We start from the raw sequence: 22,784 nt of genomic DNA, 5'->3' as shown, positions 1-22,784 counted from the left end.
GGTTGTGGGTTCCTGGTCTGATTTCATCAGGTTCCCCCATTGAGCACATTGAAAAGCACACTGGCCCTAGTGCAGGGGGAAAACATGCTCGGTTTGTTCACTGCAATTGCGCACACACTGCAGCAGCTATCTAACCTGCACTTAAATGTGGGATATAACTATTTTATTTCTATCTGATATTCTGCAATGTTGTGTGTTTTTATCAGACACAACATATGCTATAGTGAATTGTGTTCCCCCCTCTTTGAATCTAGAAGGAATACTATCTATTCATAGCTTTAACTATTACATTGTATACTTGTCTGTAAGAGTGCATCCAAAAGTATCACATTGTATCTAATTGTCAGACTCACTACAGAGGATATGATTTCTCTTTCATCCACTAGGGGACACTGGAGGTGCCTTTGTTGGGGTATAGAGGCGTGGACAACTGGAGCTGGCACTTTAAATCATTTAGAAGTGTGAAGCTCCTCCCCCTCTATGCCCCATCAGCCCTCAGTTTAGAAAATGTGCCTAGGAGATGATCACTACATGCTGTGATCCAGCAATACCATTGATTTTATTTTAATATTTTATTATTTTATCAAGCATCTTGTATATGCCAACTTAGGTACCCTTTGAAAAGGTGGGGTACGGGTACCTGGCACCCTGGTGTTTTAGAAAAACATCAGGAAGGAGTGCACAGGGCTTATTCCAAAAGAGCACCTGACAGCTCCTTACCGCCACAGCAAGTCTTCACGCAGAAGAAGAGAAGACTGTGCTGCACTGCCGAGAGAGACTCCAGGGTACACGCAGTGAGTATCAAGCTGCGCATCCCCCGGCTCCTGCCCCGCTGTCCAGCGCTAACACAGCATGTCTGCGCTGTGTTGGTATGTGCATAGTGCAGTTAAACCGCTACACGCGGCTCCCTGCTACTCCCCTCTCCCCGGTGATACATGCGGTGTACACGGGAGGGGGAGGTAATGGCCACATAGCTGCCATAATTGGAGCCCTTAGGGCACGAAGAAGGGGACGGCGCCTAATCAGCGTGGGCTCTCTCATCTATACGCGGCAAGTGGCTGTAGAAAACAGCGTGGCTGCCGTTTTTTAACTATTGAATGCTTGCATCTCCTTAATACAGGAAGTGTGCAGCATACCTACAGAAGGCTGGATTCTCTTACTCCCATCCCTAGAGTGCAGCTGCAAGTTAGCAAACAGAAGGCTCTGGTACAGAGGCTGTGCATAATACACTTGGGTGTAAGTGTAGGGAATCTGATCTGTGGGAAGGGAGTGGAGTGTATCTCCTCTTCTGTGTCCCAAGCCAGCCTTCTGTTTCGTTACTTCTGTTTATAGTCTGTCCCTCTGTGTGTGGTGACTGTGTATCCATGTCAAACAGAACAAAGGCATCTTAAAAGATGTTTGTCTGTTCTAAGTGTAACAACAAACTAACCAAATGCATGCCACAGGGTCCACGTTATGTGATGATTGTATAGCAATTGATCCACCTATGGCTAATACTGCCTCACCTGCGTCTACATGGGCCGCTGACATGGTAGGAGTAATGATGGATTTAATGTCTGAGTTAGCTGAGGCACGTAAGTCTCAGCCTCCCTGGGTTGCTGGGTTAACCAAGTCTCTAGCCACCCTGGTACAGGTAATGGGTACAGCGGTGGCCACACCCTCCAGTTCCTTACAAAGACTGACACAAAGCGTCCTTTATCAACTGTTCTCCAGTCAGAAGAGTCAGGCAAAGAATTTCTCACTATGGAGGATACAGAAGAAGGTGAATTGGAGGAAGCGTTACAGGACGATACCCCTCAAGAGTTAGAGTCCACCTCTCCCGGGGTGGAATCTCTAATTTTGGTGGTCAGAAAAATCATTAATTTACCTGAGGATATTATTCCTGCATCCCAGGAGTGTGAATTATTTCATGAACAACCAAAGAGCTCAGCGGTTTTTCTGTTCTCACTGCAACTTTAACAGCAGCTCTCAGTGGCCTGGAAACAACCGGATAAACGGTTCCAAATTCCACGCCGGTTTCCGTCTAGCTACCCTTTTCCATCATCCATGATGGAGAAATGGGAAACACCCCCTCCAGTAGATGCGTCCGTCTCCCAGTACTGGGAGCTACAGTACTAAAAGATTCTTTGGATCGTAAGTTGGAGACAACGCTAAGATCTATTTATACTGCAGTGGGTGCTCAACTTAGGCCCACCCTCCCACTCTTGTTACTGCTTGGGTTAACAAGGCAGTGGTTTGCTGGGCTGACCACTTGATTACAGGTTTGGACTCTGGCACTTCCAGAGCAGAGTTACGACTACTAGCAGAACACATCTGTGAGTCTGCAGTTTACCTGGGAGAAGCGTCAAAAGATAGAAGCAGATATGCGAGCACTAATCTGACTGATGCTATTTTGGGCCGCAGAGCCCTCTGATTGTGTGCCTGGCAAGCTGACGCAGAATCCAAGCGTGCTGTGGAGGGTTTACCATTCAATGGCGACATGCTGTTTGGCCTGGAATTAGGCAAATGGATATCCCTGACCACGGGGGGTAAGTCTTCCTTCCTCCCGTCAACTGCACCGGCTCCCAGAAGATCTTGCACTGGACCTTTGTTTCATTCCTTTCGTGCGCCACATTCCTTTCGTGGTAGAGCCAGAGGTGCTCCCTCACAAGCAAGAGGCAGCAGAGGTCGCCCACACACGGTTGCACATAGACAGAAGCCTAAACCAGCTGAGAAATAGGTGGCATGACGGTCTTCCGTCCCACCTGGGACCACCTGCAGTGGGAGCCCGCCTGCAAAAATTTCAACAAGTTTGGAACCAGACCTCTCCAGAACTGTGGATCCGCAGACTAATTTACCTGGCTGGGGTACCGAATAGACTTCGAGGTCCCCCCTCCACCTCGGTTCTTCACTGCAAGTCTGCCAATACCTGCAGACAAGGCCAGGGTTCTACAGGAAGCTATCCAGTCTCTAGTAGTATCATCTGTGCTAGTTCCGGTTCCAGAACATCAACGAGGTATGGGGTTTTACTCAAACCTGTTTGTAGTACCCAAACTGGATGGCTCGTTCAGGCCCATCTTGAACCTCAAGTCATTGAACCTGCATCTGAAGATGTATTGTTTCAAAATGGAGTCTCTGCAGTCCGTTATTGCGAGCTTGGAACCAGGAGCGTTCCTATTATGCCTACATATCAAAGATGCCTATCTCCATGTTCCCATCTGGGAACCACACCAAGCCTTTCTGCATTTCACCATATTGAAAGATCATTATCAGTTTCGGGCATTGCCATTCGGGTTATCCTCAGCTCCCCGCATCTTCACCAAACTCATGTCAGTCATGATTGCTCTCCTTCGGTCATCGGGTGTGAAAATAATCCCTTATTTCTACGACCTGTTACTCAAGGCGCAACCGGTATCTCTTCTAACAAATCATGCCTTACTGACATATCAGACTCTAGTCCAACACGGTTGGATAATCAACTTCAAGAAATCAAATCTCAATCCATCCCAAAAACTCCTGTTTCTGGGCATGATCTTAGATACAGCATCACAGAGGATCTTTCTTCCAATAGCCAAAGCCCGGGATATCCGGTTGTTAGGTCAGCTGGTTCTCAGACCAAAGAAGGTGTCCCTGCTTCTTTGTCTGCATTTCCTGGGGAAGATAGTAACTGCTTTCGAGGCATTACAGTTCGGGCAGTTGCACTCCTGGGTGTTTCAGCTGGCCCTACTATCACAGGGGTCAGGGTCTCATCTGCTTCTACATCGACAGATCCATCTAAGCCCAGTTACCAGAGTGGCCCTTCTCTGATGGACACAATCCACCAATCTTATAGCGGGCCGAAGATTCGGAGCTTGGGACTGGATCATCGTAACAACGGATACCAGCCTTCAAGGATGGGGAGCAGTAGTCCTTGATTATCATTTTCCAGGGTCGATTGTTCCTGTCTAGAACAGAAGTGGCCCATAAATGTGTTGGAACGCAGAGTGATTTACAATGCTCTGATAGAAGCAACAGAGTTTCTAAGGACTCGTCCGGTAAGAGTTCAGTCCGACAACGCGATGGCCGTCGCGTACATCAACTGCCAAGGAGGGACTCGGAGTCGCATGGCCATACGAGAAGTAACTCAGATCCTCCAGTGGACCGAGAACCAGTTAGTAATCCTGTCAGTGGTATTCATCCCGGGTGTGGACAACTTGGAAGCAGATTACCTAAACCACCAGGATATCCATCCTGGAGAATGGAAGCTTTATCCAGACGTGTTCAACGCGCTGATATGTCAATGGGGATGTCCTCAGGTGGACCTCATGGCATCACGATTGAATCGTTAGCCCACGGTATACATGTCAAGAACTCGAGATCTGCAGGTAGAGGCAGTAGACGCTCTGACAGTTCCATGGATCTACGACTTCATTTACCTTTTTCCTCCGATTCCACTTCTTCCTCGCCGGCTAAAAAGGATAAAACACGAGTCAGCCTCTGTCATTCTCGCGGCTCCAAACTGGCCTCGGAGAAGTTGGTTCTCAGACCTTCGGTCCCTATTGTCAGACGATCCGCACCAGATCTTCTACAGCAGGGTCTTTTTGTACACCCCAACCTAGCGCAACTGCGTTTAACGGGGTGGCTCTTGAAACCGATATCCTAAGACACAGGGACATCCCAGACTCAGTTATTCCCACCATGCTACGCTCCAGGAAACCAGTTTCGGCTGCGCATTATCATTGCATCTGGCATTCTTATATCTCATGGTGTTCCAGTCGGGGTCTTCAGTTTTCAGGTTTCTGCCCTTTCCATTTTCTTTCAACGGAAATTGTCCCTCATTCCTGAGGTGCAGACGTTTCTTCAGGGGGTCTTGCATGTGCAGCCTCCTTTTGTACCTCCAATAACTCCCTAGGACTTGAACTTAGTGCTTCTGTTTCTGTCCATGTTTGAACCTTTGGAAGAGGTTGATATTAAGTACTTGTCTTGGAAGATGGTCCTCCTCCTGGCTCTAGCTTCGGCTCGTAGAGTTTTGGAATTGAGTACTCTGTCCTATAAGCCACCTTACCTTGTGTTTCATGCTGATAGGGTGGAACTCCTGACACTACCTTGGGAAGGAAGGGGCTACCGTCCGCTTTCCATATTAATCAGCCTATTGTGGTACCACCTTTGGTGGAGGACTCTGGTGGTTCTTCTACCTTGGATGTGGTTAGAGCTCTGCACATCTATGTTGACAGGACAGCGTCCCTCCATAAGTCTGAGTCACTTTTTGTCCTCTATGATGCGGTTCAGAGGGGTTGGCCAGCGTTTAAGCAGACTTTGGCACATTGGATCCGGCCGACTATTCATAAGGCCTATGTTAGTGCCAACCATTGGCCTTCGTCCATTTTGGCTCATTCCACACATTCTGTGGGTGCGTCATGGGCGGCCGGTAGGGGAGCCTCCACATCACAATTGTGCTGTGCGGCCACTTGGTCTTCAGTTCACACATTTGTCAAGTTTTACAAATTTGGTAGGTTTGCTGCTTCGGCATCCAGTTTCAGCTGCCTTGTTCTGCAGGTGCCGCAAAGTGCTCCCGCCCATGGAGAAAACTTTGGGACATCCCCAGCATAAGCATCTCCAGTGTCCCCTAGTGGATGAAAGAGAAAATGGGATTTTGGTACCTACCGGTAAATCCTTTACTCTGATTCCACAGGAGACACTGGACGCCCACCTCTGCGCTCTTAGCCTGCCTGTTCAACTTGTTCCGTATGTTGTATGATTTAGTTACTGTGTTCTTCTCTCCTTTTTACTCCGCTTGTTCTCCATCTTCTCTAGGTCTTCATTTTCTAAACTGAGGGCTGATGGGGCATAGAGGGGTAGGAGCTTCACACTTCTAAATTATTTAAAGTGCCAGCTCCAGTTATCCACGCCTCTATACCCCAACGTAAGCACCTCCAGTGTCCCCTGTGGAATCAGCGAAAAGGATTTACCGGTAGGTACCAAAATCCCATTTTATTGGCAAAGTTAGAGAATCTGGATTTATGGTGTTATACATGATTTTGAGAAAGAGGCTGGGTTGATAGCCATCAAATGTGCTGTGATATGCTAGGATTTTTTTTGGAAGAAGTACAATATATTCCTGCTGGAATTATAGAGCTGAGACATGCAGTTTATACAAGGTAATTCCGTGACTGCCTATAAAAAAATTGATGAACATAATATTTTCACCTGCTAATGTTGATGTCTAAGGGGCCTACTTATTAACATTATTTTTTCTAAAGTAATATGAAAATGGGTGTTTTCACACCTTTTTCACATTATTTTAGTATCACATAAATGTATTAAAGGGCAATTGGAGTAGTATTCGTGAAAAACTACCCCAATCCCTTTGATTCACATATTTGTTAGTAAATAGACTGCATTTCCCATAATTGTAATGGGAAATGAGATCTGTCTGGTATTTAATAAGATTCAATTGTTAAAAAATATGTGGGAAGGCCCTGTTATAATTTCCCCCCGGTCCCTGCTCCACTCTGATAGGCAGAGCAGAGCTGGGAGCCAGCCCCAGTGATCAGCTATGTGGTCTAAACAGAGCCGTAACTAGACATTTTGGTGCCCTGTGTCAGATCATCGGCACCCCCCCATCATTTTTTAAAAGTCTTCCATGGGAGGGGCGTGGCACCCTCCTGTAATGCATGCCGAAATAGAAACCACAGAAATTATGCCAGAAGACCTCATCTCCCAATATTACCTACATTTAAACACCAACTCTTGCTCTTTTGACCCTCATGTCTGTATCCCCAGCATCTGTACCTTCATGTCTGTATCACTAGCACCTGTACCCTCATGTCTATATCTCCAGCACACTCATTTTTGTATACCCATCACCGTGTTCCCAGCATCCTCATGTCTGTATTCCGAGCACCTGCACCGTCTGTCTCCCCAGCACTCTCATGTTTGTCTCCTTAGTTCCTGCACCCTAATGTCTGTGTCCCCCGTTCCAGCACCCTAATGTTATGTCCACAGTACCTGCACCCTAAAGTCTGTGTACTCAGGACACTCACCATCATGTCTGTGTTCCCAGTCACACCATTACCAGTCACAGGAAGGAGGAAGAGGCGGTGTCAGAATGGAGAGGAGAAGGCACTTGGGAGAGACGTCATGCAGTCTCTCCCCACAAACAGTGCAGGAGCAGCCTTGTGCTGGCGCTGCGGAGCTCTGTCCATCAGCTCTGGAGGAGGAGTAGGTGAGGCGGCAGGGGGAGGAGGCACTGTGGGAGAGACGTCATGATGTCTCTCCCCCCTAACCGGGACAGTTACAGACAGCCTGAGTGACAGAAGGGCTGCATGGGCACACCGCTGAATTACATACATCGCATCAGTGCGCCCGGCAAATACATTTTGTGGTTACGGCCGGTTACGCCCGAGGGCATCCAGCGCTCTGTGAGACAGCACCGGCCACACCACCCTAGTTATGACCCTGGGTCTAAATGAAACACAAGCTGATCATTATAAAAGAAAAAAAAAAAGTTTGATTGCAGCATCAGCTGATCGGCCGGTCAGAGGAGATCACCGCTCAGCCCTGTGTACAGGTATGTACGAACCAGGGGCAGGGGCAGCAGCCACAGGGGTAGGAGAGGCGGAGGGGGATCAGCGGTGGTGGTGGTGGGGGGTGAGATTTCAGTGATGGAGGGTGTCGTAGGTGGTACACATGGGCAACAGGGGGGGTAGACATAGTGGAAATGTTTAGCCAGGGGAGATGAGGGAGCAGCAGTGGTGACATGGGGGCGCATGCATGGACAGTGTCTCTCTGTATTTTTCCTACAAGCTCTGTCTTGTCTCTGTCTCTGATTTTTGATAAAGCCCTGTGATATTTCCTAAATTTGCAATGCGAATGTAGGTGAAAATATCACACTACAACAGCATTTGAAATACGGATTTTAGTAAATAGAGTCCTAAATGCTCAATAATATTTTACTATTATCCACTGATTATAGTTTATCCATATTCTTAGAGTGTTTTGATATTGCAACATATATACATTTATATAGAGTCTATGTTTTTTGTATGTGTTTTTATACCCTTAGGATTATTTTAAAAATCATGAATAAAAGTTATGTATTAATTATTTAAGTGTGCCCCCAAAAAAGAGAGTTTTCCTTTCTTCCTTGTGTTCTACAAGCTTTGGATTAAATATGAAGCAGCAAAGATATAATAGGTACAATGTTTACAAAATATAATACTATGATTAATTAAAAAGATTACAATATAGACATACAAAAGCAATGGCAAAATATAACAAAATAATCATTTATCACTATAACTAATGCTGAATACACACTTGGTGATATATTGCCAGTTTTGTTGATGAGCGATACATCCAGTATGTCTGTGAATGAGGTCATTCACAGACATATCAGGTTGGCCCTGAAGCACAGCAGAAAGATATATGTGTGCATCTTCATATGTGTATGGGCGACCCCCACTAGCTGCAGGGACCAGGCCCGCCAAGAGCCGCAGCGAGCCCGGGTAACAGGGGGTGTAAACTAATCATGGGAGGTGTGGCCATGCCCCCTTCCTGAAAAAGAAAAAAAAGCTTTGCAGCGCCGCTGCGCGCTGGGGAGGGGGGCGCTCTGAGCCCCCTCAGCCCTGCTCAAAGCTCACAGACATAGGAGACTGCTGTGGCTCCCACTGCAGCTCAGCACAGGCTGTGTGCTGGGCTGCTGTGAGGGATGGGGGGCGGCGCTGGGCCCCTCAGGAAGCCCGAGCCTGGGTAATCTGTACCTGCTCCCCCCCCTCTCGGCGCCCCTGGCAGGGACTACCAACACTGACATCTCGGCTGGGAGGGCAAATTTCACCACCCTTTGAAATGGGTGGTATTTGCGCATCTCCCTTAATGTATGTAAATGTAAAATATGTGCTGCCTTACCATAGTTATTTCATCTAGCCCCATGCTGGAGCTTGTGAAAATACAGAATATACAGAATATAGACGACTATCCGTCGCACTCTAAAATTAGAATGTGTGTGTGGACTAAGAATCAGATTTAAAGGACATTTATTGAATAATTAGCATATGTTTGATGGTACCCATGAACTTAAATGTAGATTTATGTACATATATTAGGGGTGTGCACCGGAGACTTTTCGTGTTTTGGTTTTGGATCTGGATCTTTCTTTGTGTTTTGAATCTGGATTGGTTTTGCCAAAACCACCCTTCCGTGTTTTGGGTTCTGGGTTTTGTGTTTTGGATCTGTATTTTTTTTTTAAAAAGCATAAAAACAGCTAAAATCACAGAATTTGTGGGTTTTTCTGCTCCTATGCTATTATTAACCTCAATAACATTAATTTCCACTCATTTCCAGTCTATTCTGAACACCTCACAATAGTGTTTTTATGTCCAAAAGGTTGCACCGAGGTAGCTGGATGACTATGCTAAGCGACATGAGTGGGCGGCACAAACACGTGGCCCATCTAGGAGTGACACTGCAGTGGCAGACAGGATGGCAGTTTGAAAAACTAGGCCCCAAACAGTACATAATGCAAAGAAAAAAAAAGAGGTGCAAGATGGAATTGTCCTTGGGCCCGCCCACCCACCCTTATGTTGTATAAACAGGACATGCACACTTTAACAAACCAATCATTTCAGTACCAGGGTCTGCCACACGACTGTGGCTGAAATGATTGGTTCGTTTGGGCCCCCACAAAACAAGCTGGCAATTAATCTGTCCCTGTGTGAGGGGTGGGTGCGGTGCAGTGCCTGCTGCCGTGCAGGTGTACGTCTGTTCCTTACCTTGCGTCGCACCCTCTCACCTTCAGGCCGTGTGTTGAGCAGACGGTCCTGGAACCTCCAAATAGAACACGATGACCTAAGGGGAAGGAGACGAGGTGAGTACCGTCCTTCCTCACGTCGACCGACGCGCCCTACCGAACCGGGAGATAAATTCAGGTTTTAAGTGAAGATCATCATCGGCACTTTTGGCCTCAGATCCCGAATTTTCACCTATCTGTACTCACGCACCAGGTGAAGATCCGTCCTTGCACCGGGTTGCAAGGTTCACCGTCCGCCCAGAAGGAAGGAGAGATAGATAGTGACAAACAGGGAGAGACAGTACACACAGATATTCCTCACCATGTCCACTCTTGCTCTTCGTCCGCTCACTCGCCTACAGGTCCCTGTAAGGAGATACATAACACAGCCGTGCAGGGCCTAAACCTATTTCAAGCAACTACACATACTAAAACGGCATCACCCTCAACCTACAGTGTGTGTAGTGCGACAGATATAACAACAACTAAACTTTTGCCCTGCACGGAACACCAATCACAGACTAAATATACAAGAGCAAAACATGGTGCTGTCCCTTTAAAGGTCTGCTACCTATCCAGAGCTGGCCAGCTCCTCTTCCCAGTGACTGGAGAAACTCTACCTTATTGGTGGGAGCCGTACAGCTCTCCACCACTGCTCACACCTCTGATCATCTATGCGGGGCTACCTAATGGGCTCAGGGCCCTGGGCCTAACGCCCAGGGTCTTACCAGCGGCTCAGGGCTTATGCCTGCCTACTGCAGGGTACTCAAGGGACTTGGGCCTACTGCCCAGAGTCCGTCTCTATTTTGCAGCTCAGGCCTAGGGGCCTGCCTAACGGTGGGCTCTGGTAGTGGCCTGGGCCTAATGCCCAGACCACTTTTTATGGGGCTCAGGCCTATTTGCCTGCCTATCTGTGGGGCTCACTCAGCGGTCTGGGCCTAATGCCCAGACCACTTTATATGGTGGGTGGCTCGGGCAGCTGCCTGCCTATTTTATTGAATAGTGACCTGGGCCTAGTACCCAGGCCACTTACACCTACTTAAAGGGAATTCCTTTTATGGGACCTAATGCCCACTACTGTGCCCCGGGCCTTGTGCCCAACTAATTACCCACAGGCCTAGTGCCCGACAATGCTCCACGGGCCTAGCGCCCGACAACCCTGGCAGTCAAGGAAGGGGGGTATATAGTGGGCCTCACGGAGGGCCTACCTGCAACGTTGGAAGAGGCTGCGGGGGGGAACTTCGTGTAGCTCTTTACTTCCCACCCCCGCAGTCTTCTCTGGTCCTCAGCCGCATTCTTCGGCCGCTGGCCCGTCCTGGCCAGCGGCGCCGCCTGTCTTCTTTTTTGACAGCGGCATCTTCTGGCCTCTTCCGCGGCCGCCGCCCCTGTTGCCGCACCGATCTTCCGCTCTTCGGGAGGTCTTCTCTCCTCCCTCTCCACCGCCGAACTGACTTTTCCCGCTCGGCGCCGTCTAATACAAGATGGTGCGAGTGGGCCGGGCTATGACATGGCGAGCTGCGATTGGCTTGTCGCGTCCGCCTCTAATTGGCTGCTGGCCCGCGAGCCAGGTTTGGCTCGCGGCCAGTGCCAAACACCCGCTGCAAGGAACGCCGCGCCCAACGCCTGACCGGCGCTGGGAGCAGGTACTCTGTCCCAGCGCCGGCTACCCGCCGCTTCTTGGCTGCCGGGCACCAAGCTTTGCTGAGCTTGCGCCCGGAGCCAAGCTTCTCCCGGCGCCAAAGTACCGCCGGCACTGCTGAAAGGGACCAGGCGGTCCCTTCACCAGGTGTCCGCGGCGTCTGCACCGATGCTAGGGACATCACTGTCCCGCAGAGGACATATCCCCTCTGCCTGCCCCTGCACCTCTGCTGATGCTGGGATCAAACACGTGATCCCAGCACAGCCTTCCACACCTGTACAAACTGGCTCTACAGAGGCAAGATGTCGTCCTCATCCTCCTCATCCACTGATTCCTCATCCTCACAGAGTATTAATTCGTCCCCGCTGGAATCCACCACCACAGGTCCCTCTGTACGTTCTGGAGGCTGGTCTCCCTGGAAGAGTTGATAATTCATTTTTATGAACATCATCTTCTCCACATTTTGTGGATGCAACCTCCTATGCGTTTCGCTGACAAGGTTCCTGGCTGCACTAAACACTCTTTCAGAGTACACACTGGAGGGGGGGCAACTCAGGTAAAATAGAGCCAGTTTGTACAGGGGCCTCCAAATTGCCTTTTTTTCCTGCCAGTACAGGTACGGACTGTCTGACATGCCTACTTGGATGCTGTCACCGATGTAATCCTCCACCATTCTGTCAATGGTGACAGTATCATATGCAGTTACAGTAGACATGTCAGAAATTGTTGCCAGGTCCTTCAGTCCGGACCAGATGTCCAAACTTGGTCCTGCCTGCCCTGCATCACCGCCAGCGGGTTGCTTAGGATACCTAAGATTTTTCCTGGCAGCCCCAGTTGCAGGAGAAAATGAAGAAGGAGCTGTTGACATGTCACGTTCCGCTTCAGCTGACAGTGTTTTCACCAGCAGGTCTTTGCACTTCTGCAGGCTTGTGTCGGCCGGAAAGAGAGACACCACATAGGCTTTAAACCTACGATCGAGCACGGTGGCCAAAATGTAGTGGACTGATTTCAACAGATTGACCACCCTGGAATCCTGGCAAAGCGAATGAAGGGCTTCATCCACAAGTCCCACATGCCGAGTGGAATCGCTCCATCTTAGCTCTTCCTTCACTTTCTCCAGCTGCTTCTGCAAAAGCCTGATGAGGGGGAATGACCTGACTCAATCTGGCAGTGTCTGTACTGACTTCACGTGTGGAAAGTTCGAAGGGCTGGAGAACCTTGCACAACACGGAAATCATTCTCCACTGTGCTTGAGTCAGGTGCATACCCCCTTCTTTGCCTATGTCATAGGTGGATGTATAGGTTTGAATGGCCTTTTGCTGCATCCTCTGAAGCATATAGAGGGTTGAGTTCCACCGCATCACAACCTCTTGCTTCAGGTGATGGCGGGGCAGGTTCAAGAGTGTTTGCTGGCGCTCCAGTCTTCGGCACGCAGTCGCTGAATGGCGAAAGTGGGCAGAAATTTTTTGGGCCACCCAAAGCGTCTCCTGCACACCCCTGTAACTTTTCAGAAAATTCTGCACCACCAAAACATGGGACGTGCTGGAATTTGCCCAGATGTAATGCCCGCACAATATTGGTGGCGTTGTCAGATATCACAAATCCCCAGGAGAGTCTAAGTGGGGTAAGCCACTGGGCGAAGATTTCCCTCAGTTTCTCTAAGAGGTTGTCGGCGGTGTGCCTCTTACTGAAACCGGTGATACACAGCGTAGCCTGCCTTGGAACGAGCTGGCGTTTCTGAGATGCTGCTACTGGTGATGCTGCTGTTGTTGCTGCATAAGGTGCTACGTCTACCCAGTGGGCTGTCACAGTCATATAGTCCTTAGTCTGCCCTGTTCCACTTGTCCGTGGTTAAGTGGACATTGGGTACAACCGCATTTTTCAGGACACTTTCTGACGTTTCTGTACAGTCTCGGTATCGCCTGCCTAGTGAAGTGGAATCTAGATGGGATTTGGAACCAGGGACACACTACCTCCATCAATTGTCTAAATCCCACTGCACTAATGGCGGATACCGGACGCACGTCTAACACCAACATAGCAGTCAAGGCCTCAGTTATACGTTTTGCTTCAGGATGACTGCTGTCGTACTTCATCCTCCTGGCTAAGGACTGTTGGAGGGTCAATTGTTTAGCAAAAGTAGTGGTGTTCCTACTTCCTCTCTGGGATGATGAACGACTCTCAGCGGCAACAGCAGCAGTAGGCGTAGCAATGCAGGATCCTCCGGAGGATTCCCGGATAGGAGAGTCAGTCATGCCAGTGACATGGCCTGCAGGACTACTTCCGATCCTGACTAAGGAGGAAATTGACGAGGAGGGAGTTAACGGTGTGGTTTGCAGGTGCTTGGATACAACAGGACGAAGGGATTTAGGTGTCCCTGGACTGCTTACAGTCTTAGCCAAAGTTTCTGAACTTGACAGTAACTTTTTATGAACGCGCTGCAGGTGACGTATAAGGGAGGATGTTCCTAGGTGGTTAACGTCCCTACCCCTACTTATTTCGCCTTTACATATGGTACAAATGGCAAGACAGTTGTTGTCCGGATTTGGATAGAAATATTGCCAGAACAAAGAGGTGGAATGTTTGGTCTTCTGCCCAGGCATGACCGTGATTTTTGTGCTTTTTCATCCCACGGACAACAACTGTCTCCCCCGGAGCCTGATTTAAACAAACCACATAACCATCAGAATCCTCCTCGCCAACTTCCTCCTCAGCGCCAGCTACACCAGTATCCTCATCCTGTTGTACTTCAACAGTGACATCTTCAATTTGCATATCAGCAAGTGGACTGTGGGTGCTCCTTTCAGAACTTGCAGAGGGCATGCAAATGGTGGAAAGAGCCACCTCTTCCCGTCCAGTGCTGGGAAGGTCAGGCATCGCAACCGCCACCACACTTGGACTCTCCTTGGGGATTTGCGATATCTTCTTAGAATGCACAGTTCTTCGCTGTGCTTTTGACAGCTTAACTCATTTGATTTTTTTAGCGGGATGAGGGCTTCCATCGTCATGTGAAGCTGAACCACTAGTCATGAACATAGGGATAGACCTTAGCCGTTCCTTGCCACTCCGTATCGTAAATGGCATATTGGCAAGTTTACGTTTCTCTTCAGATGATTTAAATGTTTTTTTTTACGGTCATTTTCCTGAACTTTGTCATTTGGGATTGTATATGCCCTCTTCTATGACATTGGGCATCGGCCTTGGTAGACGACGTTGATGGCATGTTATCGTCTATGTCATGACGAGTGGCAGCAGCTTCAGCACTCGGAGGAAGTGGTTCTTGAGCTTTCCCTAATTTATTTTTATCAGAGAAAGTTTGGTCCTCCATTTATGTTATATTGATATATACATGCAGCTAAGGCGCACACAAAAACAGAAAATATTTTTTTATTATTGTTGGAGACTAGTGCACTTTGTGGGTTACACCACCCTTTAAGAAATGAGCCAGCCGGCCCTTTACTTATGGGACACAGGCGCACGCTTGGCACTGTTCCTTTGTTGATGCACGTGCTGCCACAGTGCACACAATTCACAAACACAGAAAATTATTTTTTATTTTGTTTGGAGTGCACTTTGGGGGTTACAGCACCCTTTAACGGTCAAGCCAGCCGGCCCTTTACTTATGACACAGGTGCACGCTTGACGCTACTTTGTTGATGCACGTGTGGCTACTGTGCACACAATTCACAAAGACAGAAAAAAAAGAAGAATTGTTTATTTTTTGTGGAGCGCACTTGATCGTGATCTTTCTACTGTAGATCCATTTAATGGAACCCACATATATAAATTCACAAGTTAATTTATCAATACCGAAGTTAATTTACACTGATTATATATATATATATATATATATATATATATAGACACACACACTAATACATACTGTGATAGGAGCACTGGAGAAGTTAGGGATGGTGTGTGTATGTGTCCCAGATTCCTCTAATATGTATTTGAACCCCTAGGAAAAGTCTGTTTTACAAACAGATCTGAGTGTCAGCTTTTGGTAAAAGCCAGAGAATGGGTCCTGGGGGTGTGGATGTGAGAGAGAAGGGAGGGCTCCATCCACTGGGCCGTTTCAGGTGTTAGGCCTTTCAGCCTGGGAGCAGGCTAATTAGGGATTACATCTGGAAGTGGCTCAATATAGCTGTGTAAGAGTTCAGATGCAGTGTCTCACACACCCTGGGGAGAACAGACACCAGATGCTTGTTCAGAGACACTGACCTTTTGAAAGTGCTGTGTTTCTGGTGAAGTAGTAGGCCTTGCCACTTGTAGAGAGAAAATCACCTGTCTAGTCAGAGCCCAGCCGGGCTAGGAGTTATTTTATGTTTGGTTTAGTTTGACTATTGGAGTTGCACAATAAAAAACTGGTGCCGACCAACTTACACGAAAATCCACGACTGGTGTGCAGTTTCCTGGCTGCTGTGTGTAAGGAGGTGTCCACCTACCCCAGGAGAGGGACCCCTACCCGATCCTATCACAATAGTGTCGAAGCCGGATGATTGGCTGAGACCAGATCTTAAAATTAATAGAGAGTGACGCCATTTTAGGTTGCCCCTGACAATGCCATCTTGCGTCGTCAGCATGAAACCATGGTGTGTGATCCTAATATGCTATTATTAGCATCGTGCGATCGCATTGCCACTGCATACTGTTTAAAATCCTATCATACCCCATATGCATGGATACACATATAAATATATATATTTAAAGACTTCATATATTTGGTGATGACAGACTTGTCTTGTGGACATGTTTGTGACAAATAATTAAGAATACACAAGGATACTGTGAGCGTTTGCTCTGCATACAGATATAGTGTGTCTGCGACAATTGAAGTATAACACAGATACTGATATATTCTGAATGTGGATTTGGGAACAATGGTCAGACATTTAGCTATCGTTTAACAATTGTAGGCCTTGTATCCAATGTTGATGTGGTTAAGTAGAACTAACAGTTGTATTCTGGATAAACATAGGAGAGCCTTTTGTTAAAATTATCAGACTGTGTGCCAAAGCTTGCTCCATCTATGAACAGGACAAACCCCATTGTCTGTCATTCTTTTAGTTCAGACAGAAGTAAAATTAATAATAACCAGTTTGAAACTATGTATATAAATATATGTATATATGAATATATACACTTAAACAATCACATGGGTATCCACAAAGCGTGCACACATATATAGATGCATTTGTAAATAGAAACACACACAGTGCACCTTTTATGCTGATTGTAGACACACAACGCATACTTACATATAATCATAAACATACACGCACTCATAAAAGGTTCCTGCACATTATGGTTTATATTAAAGTTATTAATTATGATGTAAAATGCATGTATTTGATATTAATGGTATACAACATGATAGACATGGCATGTTTGGTACTAAACTGACACACTGTTTGGAATATAGGAAATTATTGGTTAGAATGTATACACTGTAATGTAGTGTCTCTAACTAATTTAAATTAATTAAAGAACGACAATGTAATCTGGATAATTGGAACATACCCCTAGTGAACTGTCCTACGAACTACAGCGTACTACAAAGATCAAGAGTAAGAACCAATGAAATTATGTTTGTCTGTCTACATTGTTGTTATCATGATCTGTTAGGGTATGTAGCCTGTGTCCCGGTCCCCGTTAGTAGCCATTCTCTTGAGATGACCACAGACCTCAGGCTTGAAGACTGTAACTGGGACTGGAGCGCTTGCGTAACGTATCGACTATACCTTGTTTATATATAACCTTTTGTGCTAATTGTATTTAGATCACAGCGTGTAACTAAATGCTTTTATGTGAAGAATAACTTTTTGTGCTTTAGAACCACACTCAAAGTCTGGAAAGCAATTATTTATTATGCTACTTACAACGCTAAATAGCGACATTTAGGGTGTACAGATTATTAGGTATTCATAGTTGGGGGCTCGCAGTGAGGTCATGCTACCTAATTACATGGTAACACACGATTATCGATCTCTCTCTAAAGGGTGGACGGCGCCATACGCAGGAAAGGACACACTGTGTCTGAAAACCTACCACTTGATGTTGAGAGACCGATATCAGTTTTTGTGTGAGTACAAGGAGCGCTGATTAGAATCCAGGAACAAGGAAGGAAAAGTTTGTTTTCTTTCATTGTTAAAGTTTGTGTTAGGGGGTGAGTCGCACAATAGCGTACGCATATTTCCTGTATTGCTGCCACGTGTTCAACCAGTCATTGTGTTCATAGCATGATTGCTTGTTAAACCCTCTGAATTACACTGCTATATTTAGGGAAAAGGTTTAATTTTTTTCTGCGCAGAAAATGTGTATGTAATTGAAAATTGTGAGTGAAGGCTACTGTCTGTTAAGCCTAAAAGTGGAGGTTACTGTCTGTTAAACCTCAAATGGAAACTCGGTAGGTGCCTGACGGGGCCGTACAAACTACTGGGCCAGTGTACAAAGCAGGTACTTTGTGGTTATCGGAAAACTAAGGGGTTTCTTGGTCCGGCACCCATTAATCGCAAAGTCCATTGATCAGTTAGGTTCTTTGGGCAATGCGATTGAACCACATAGTTATATAAACTGTGATTGTAAAGTGGGTTGTTGTGGGAGTGAAACTGCAGGCAAGGTTAGGAGTTATTGGAACTCCTAGATGCTAACAGCTGGGAGTAAACTCAAAATAGGAAGCCAAGTGGTGAAGCTTGGAGTTAAATTCATCACAAGTAAAATAATTTGTAGGCTGTTATTTTACTCCTCGCGTATGCACACCGACCATATCGCCTAGCGGGAAAGTGGTGCATAGCGGGACGAAGCGAGCGGTTGAAGCTTGGTTTGATGTCGCCGCAGGTAGAATAATTTACAACAGGTGGTTATTCTGCTCCTCGTTGTGCAAGCTGACTGTAACGCCCTGTGGGCCTACTGTGCATAACGGGAGGGAGTGCGCGAACGTAGCTCTCTGAAAATCGTTCACCAATCGAAATTCTCTAGAAAATGCTAAGCGTTTTCTCATATGGGTGCGAGGCAATCTCTAGTAATGGTCGATGATGTGCTGCTGATGCAAGGGCCGACTGGATCAGCCAGGTATATTAAGTTTAAAAAGTATGGTGCATAAGCTACGGCGTACTGTAGCATATGGGTCAACATGACCAAGGAATGTAGAAAACCTTTTCCTAAAATTGGTAGCTTTGATTCAGAGGTACTGAATAATGTTAGAAACAGTATATGTTTAGTGAAATCTCTAAAGAAAAGAATAAAGTTGAATGACTGTTTAAAGTTGTGGCAACACGAGGGAAACGTGACTTAGCGTTGTGCATGTGATGCTAACTAGCGTCATGCCCACGACACAAGGGAGGACGTACGCAACGCTAAATAGCGTTGTGTGTGCACGCAAAAGAGTGCGCACGCACAGCAAGGTAGCGTTGCGGAAGGTATTGTTAGTAGCGCATGCACACCACCTCCACCCTATGCGGATGGGGGTCAAGGTACAGTCGATCTCAAAAACCATAAAAATTTAACAAGTAACTTGTACCCTCTTCTGAGTAACTATAAGGAACATGTTTATGATGCAGATTATGAACCTGTTGTAATGTCAGCTCTTTTCCATGTTGCCCAAATGTTAAATGTACCATCACAGCAAGCACAGGTAGCTGCCCCACCAGTACCCGTAGTAGAGGTAGCCCCACCATTGATAGTGCAGGAAGTATTAACACCCGCTGTAGCAGAGGTTGTTAATACCATACATAGTAGTAATAGGCTGAACCCTTCACCAGGTAGCAAGGCCAAAGGTAGCAGTGTGGCAGGCTTCCATCCCGTCCAGACAATAACTGTTCCCAATGGGAATCCGGACGCACATGGTGTAGTGGCCACAAGGAATGTAGCAATGCATTGTCCATGGACAAGAGCAGAACTACATTCCATAATGACAGATTTCCCTGACCCTAGGAAAGAACTAGCAAAGTGCCAGAGATTTGTAAAGGATTTAGGTAATGCTCATGAGCCAGCCAATAAAGATTGGCGAGTGGTATTACGGGCATGTCTTCCACACAATACCAAACTGAAAAAGTTTATCACGGCCTGTCTATTGGATGGAGATAGTCCCATAACTGATGAAGGTAATCAGGACAACATAGCCCTCATTGTCACCCAGTTGGCCGTATATTTCCCAGTAGTAGTTAACTGGAGTAAAATTTTTACAATTAAGCAGAAAAAGAGTGAGTCTGCAGCAGATTATTTCACCAGAGCACTGGAGACTATTACACAATACACAGGTATAGAGGATATAAAAGACAACACACAACACAGGGAAATGACAATCACAGTGCTTATGGATGGTCTTAAAGACACTCTAAAGGCCAGGGTTCAGACCTCACTTCCAGGATGGTGGGGAATTACGGTAGACACACCCAGGGAATCTGCAATTGAACATGATAAAAATATCTTTAGGAAGAGAGAAATGCAGAGCGAGAAAATAATGGCTGTTAGAATTCAAGCTTTGGAAGGAATGCAAATAACACTGCAGCACTCTTATCACACACAGCCCCCAAACCCTTATCCCCATACACAGCCACAATCTTTTCATACTCCCCAACCCACACAACAACAAACAACCTTTCAATACATGTCAACCACAAAGGTGTTATATATGTAACAAGGAGGGGCACATAAGTAGGTTTTGTAAAGCTAGACAGTAGGAAACCCCAAACCAGGGAACACCGACATACCCTCAGAAGGGACACCCACCACCGTCAGGACAATTCCAGCCATCACCTGCTCACATTGTAGCAGTGAATGCTTTGTTGGAAGAAAATAGTCAGCTCTAGGGGTCAGGTCACACTTGTAGTCTACAGCCAGTCAGGTTAACTGGGAGTACTAGGGAAGAACCTGTAATGATGGTTGATGTAGCTGGTACTAAACATTCTTTTCTTGTAGACAAAGGGTCGACCAGATCAGTGATAAAATCTCCATATAATTTACAGGTGACCAGCAAAACAGTAGCAGCAATGGGTGTAGTGGGTAAAGTGCAACATTATCCTTTAACCAAATCTGCAGAGGTTACTATAGGTCCATTGTATAACAGGCATTCCTTTCTCCTAGCAGCAGCGGCCCCTAATAACCTACTGGGAAGGGATTTGTTATGTAAAATGGGATGTGTCATTTATTGTACCCCTGATGGTATATTTTTAGATATCTCAGAGAGTTGTGCATGAGGTGAGGGATATATTGGACACTCCCCAAAGGTTAATGTTTCACCCTACTGTTTCAGATAAAAATCCATCTCAAGTAGAGCAGATGTTATCTCAAATACCAGGTTCACTTTGGACCAAAGATGGACAGGACACTGGATTGATGGCAAACGTAGCTACCGTAATGGTAAATCTAAAAAGTGGTAGGCAAGCTCCAAAAATTTCCCAGTACCCGTTAAAACCAGAAGTAGAGATAGGAGTTTTTCCCATAATTGAGCGGTTACTACAACAGGGAATTTTAGTCCGTACAGCAAGTGTAGCCAATAGTCCCATTTTTCCAGTGAAGAAGGTTGGGGGGAGGGGCTATAGATTAGTACAGGACCTTAGAGGGGTTAATAAGGTAGTTGAGAGCCAATTCCCTGTAGTGAAAACCCAGCTGCATCCTCATGTAAATCCCACCATCTGCAACCCATTTTACTGTCATTGACCTCTGTTCTGCCTTCTTCTCTGTCCCTCTTCAGCCTGACTGTCAGTACCTATTTGCATTTACATACAGGGGGGTACACAACACATGGACACGATTGCCCCAGGGCTTCATAGACAGCCCCAGTATCTTCTCCCAGGCCTTATACGACTGTTTAAAATCTTTTCAACCTGCCAATGGATCTGTTCTAATACAATATATAGATGATTTATTTTTGTGTTCTGATTCGTTTACGTCATGTTTAAATGATACTAAACTACTGTTGCTTCATCTCTCACAGACAGGACACAAGGTTGCTAAGGACAAATTACAGCCATGCCAGACCAGGGTCAAATACTTGGGACTTTGTCTAAACCCAGGGGCTACAACATTACTGTTAACAGCTGTTCCAATAATAGGGCTGACGAAGCTGCAAAAAGGGGCAGCAGGTTTAAGAATAAATATGATGGTTGATCAAAGGGTGATTTTTCAAACTGGTGATATGCAGAAATTAATTGAGATGCAAAATTTGAGTTCCATTCAGGAAAAGGCAGTCTGGAGATCAAAGGGATGTGAGCCGGAGTCCTCTGGACTCTGGAGAGATGGACAAGGTAAGCCAGTGGCTCCCAAGGCATATTACCCAAGCTTGACTGAGGCAGAGCACGGTCTGACTCAACTGGGCAAACAAGGTATGTGCAAGTTGGTCAGAGCATACCAATGTGCACCGGGTTTTTCGTCTCAAGCTGAGAAACTGGCAATGTCCTGTCTGACCTGCTTGAGGAAAAACGTTGGGAAAACAATACCGTCTGAGCCATCACACATCCCTCTGACAGACTGACCTTTTCAGATAACACAAATTGATTTCATCCAATTACCACCCTGCAGGAATCTTAAGTATGTATTAGTTTGTGCAGATGTGTTTTTTTTAATTGGATAAGAGGCATATCCAGCTGCCACTAATACTGCTGTATTCACTGACAAAAAGGCTGTACTGGAGATTGTATGCAGATATGGTATCCCTAGAATTATTGAAAGTGATAGGGGTACTCATTTCACAGGTTATGTCTTCCAGAGTATGTGTAAGTTGATGGGTATTAATAGTAAACTTCACAGCCCCTACCGACCCCAGGCCAGTGCCAAGGTGGAGAGGGTAAATGGTATGGAGTTTGACTGGGTACCCTACTGTCAAACACCTGTCAAACCATAATGCAGGTGTCATAAGGCGAGCTCAGGGAGGACAGAAACCTCCTGTGGAGCAGAAGGGAAAAAGCGCGCTTGATCTTGATATTTAGTATGAATACAGACCGTGAAAGTGGGGCCTCATGATCCTTCTGACTTTTTTGGTTTTAAGCAAGAGGTGTCAGAAAAGTTGATAAATTGAGTAAGATCATGGCCGAACCTGGACTGGGATGGCCAGAATCTTTACCGCTAGTCCTTCATAGCATCAGGACAACTCCTAGACCCCCTCTCAATCTGTCCCCCTTTGAAGTCCTGTTTGGTAGACAACCTTATCTGATTGTAAGTCCACAGGATGATCTGAAGAGTTAGAACGAGGTCACTGTGAAGTATTTTATAACAATGAGTAAGCAGCTGAAACAGCAGCAGCAGAAACTGAAATTGTTGTCATCTGATATGTCAGAAACAAACTGTCATGATGTTGAACTTGGAGAATTTGTTATGATCAGAAATTTCTTACGTTCGGGTTGTCTGACAGATCGGTGGGAAGGTCCATATCAAGTGTTGCTGACCGGTACAACTTCCTTG

The sequence above is a fragment of the Taudactylus pleione genome, unplaced genomic scaffold, assembly GCF_031769625.1.
Source record: "Taudactylus pleione unplaced genomic scaffold, aTauple2 ptg001990l, whole genome shotgun sequence".
NCBI lineage: Eukaryota > Metazoa > Chordata > Amphibia > Anura > Myobatrachidae > Taudactylus > Taudactylus pleione.
The sequence above is the reverse complement of the archived record's forward strand: the minus strand, read 5'-3'. Positions refer to the sequence as shown.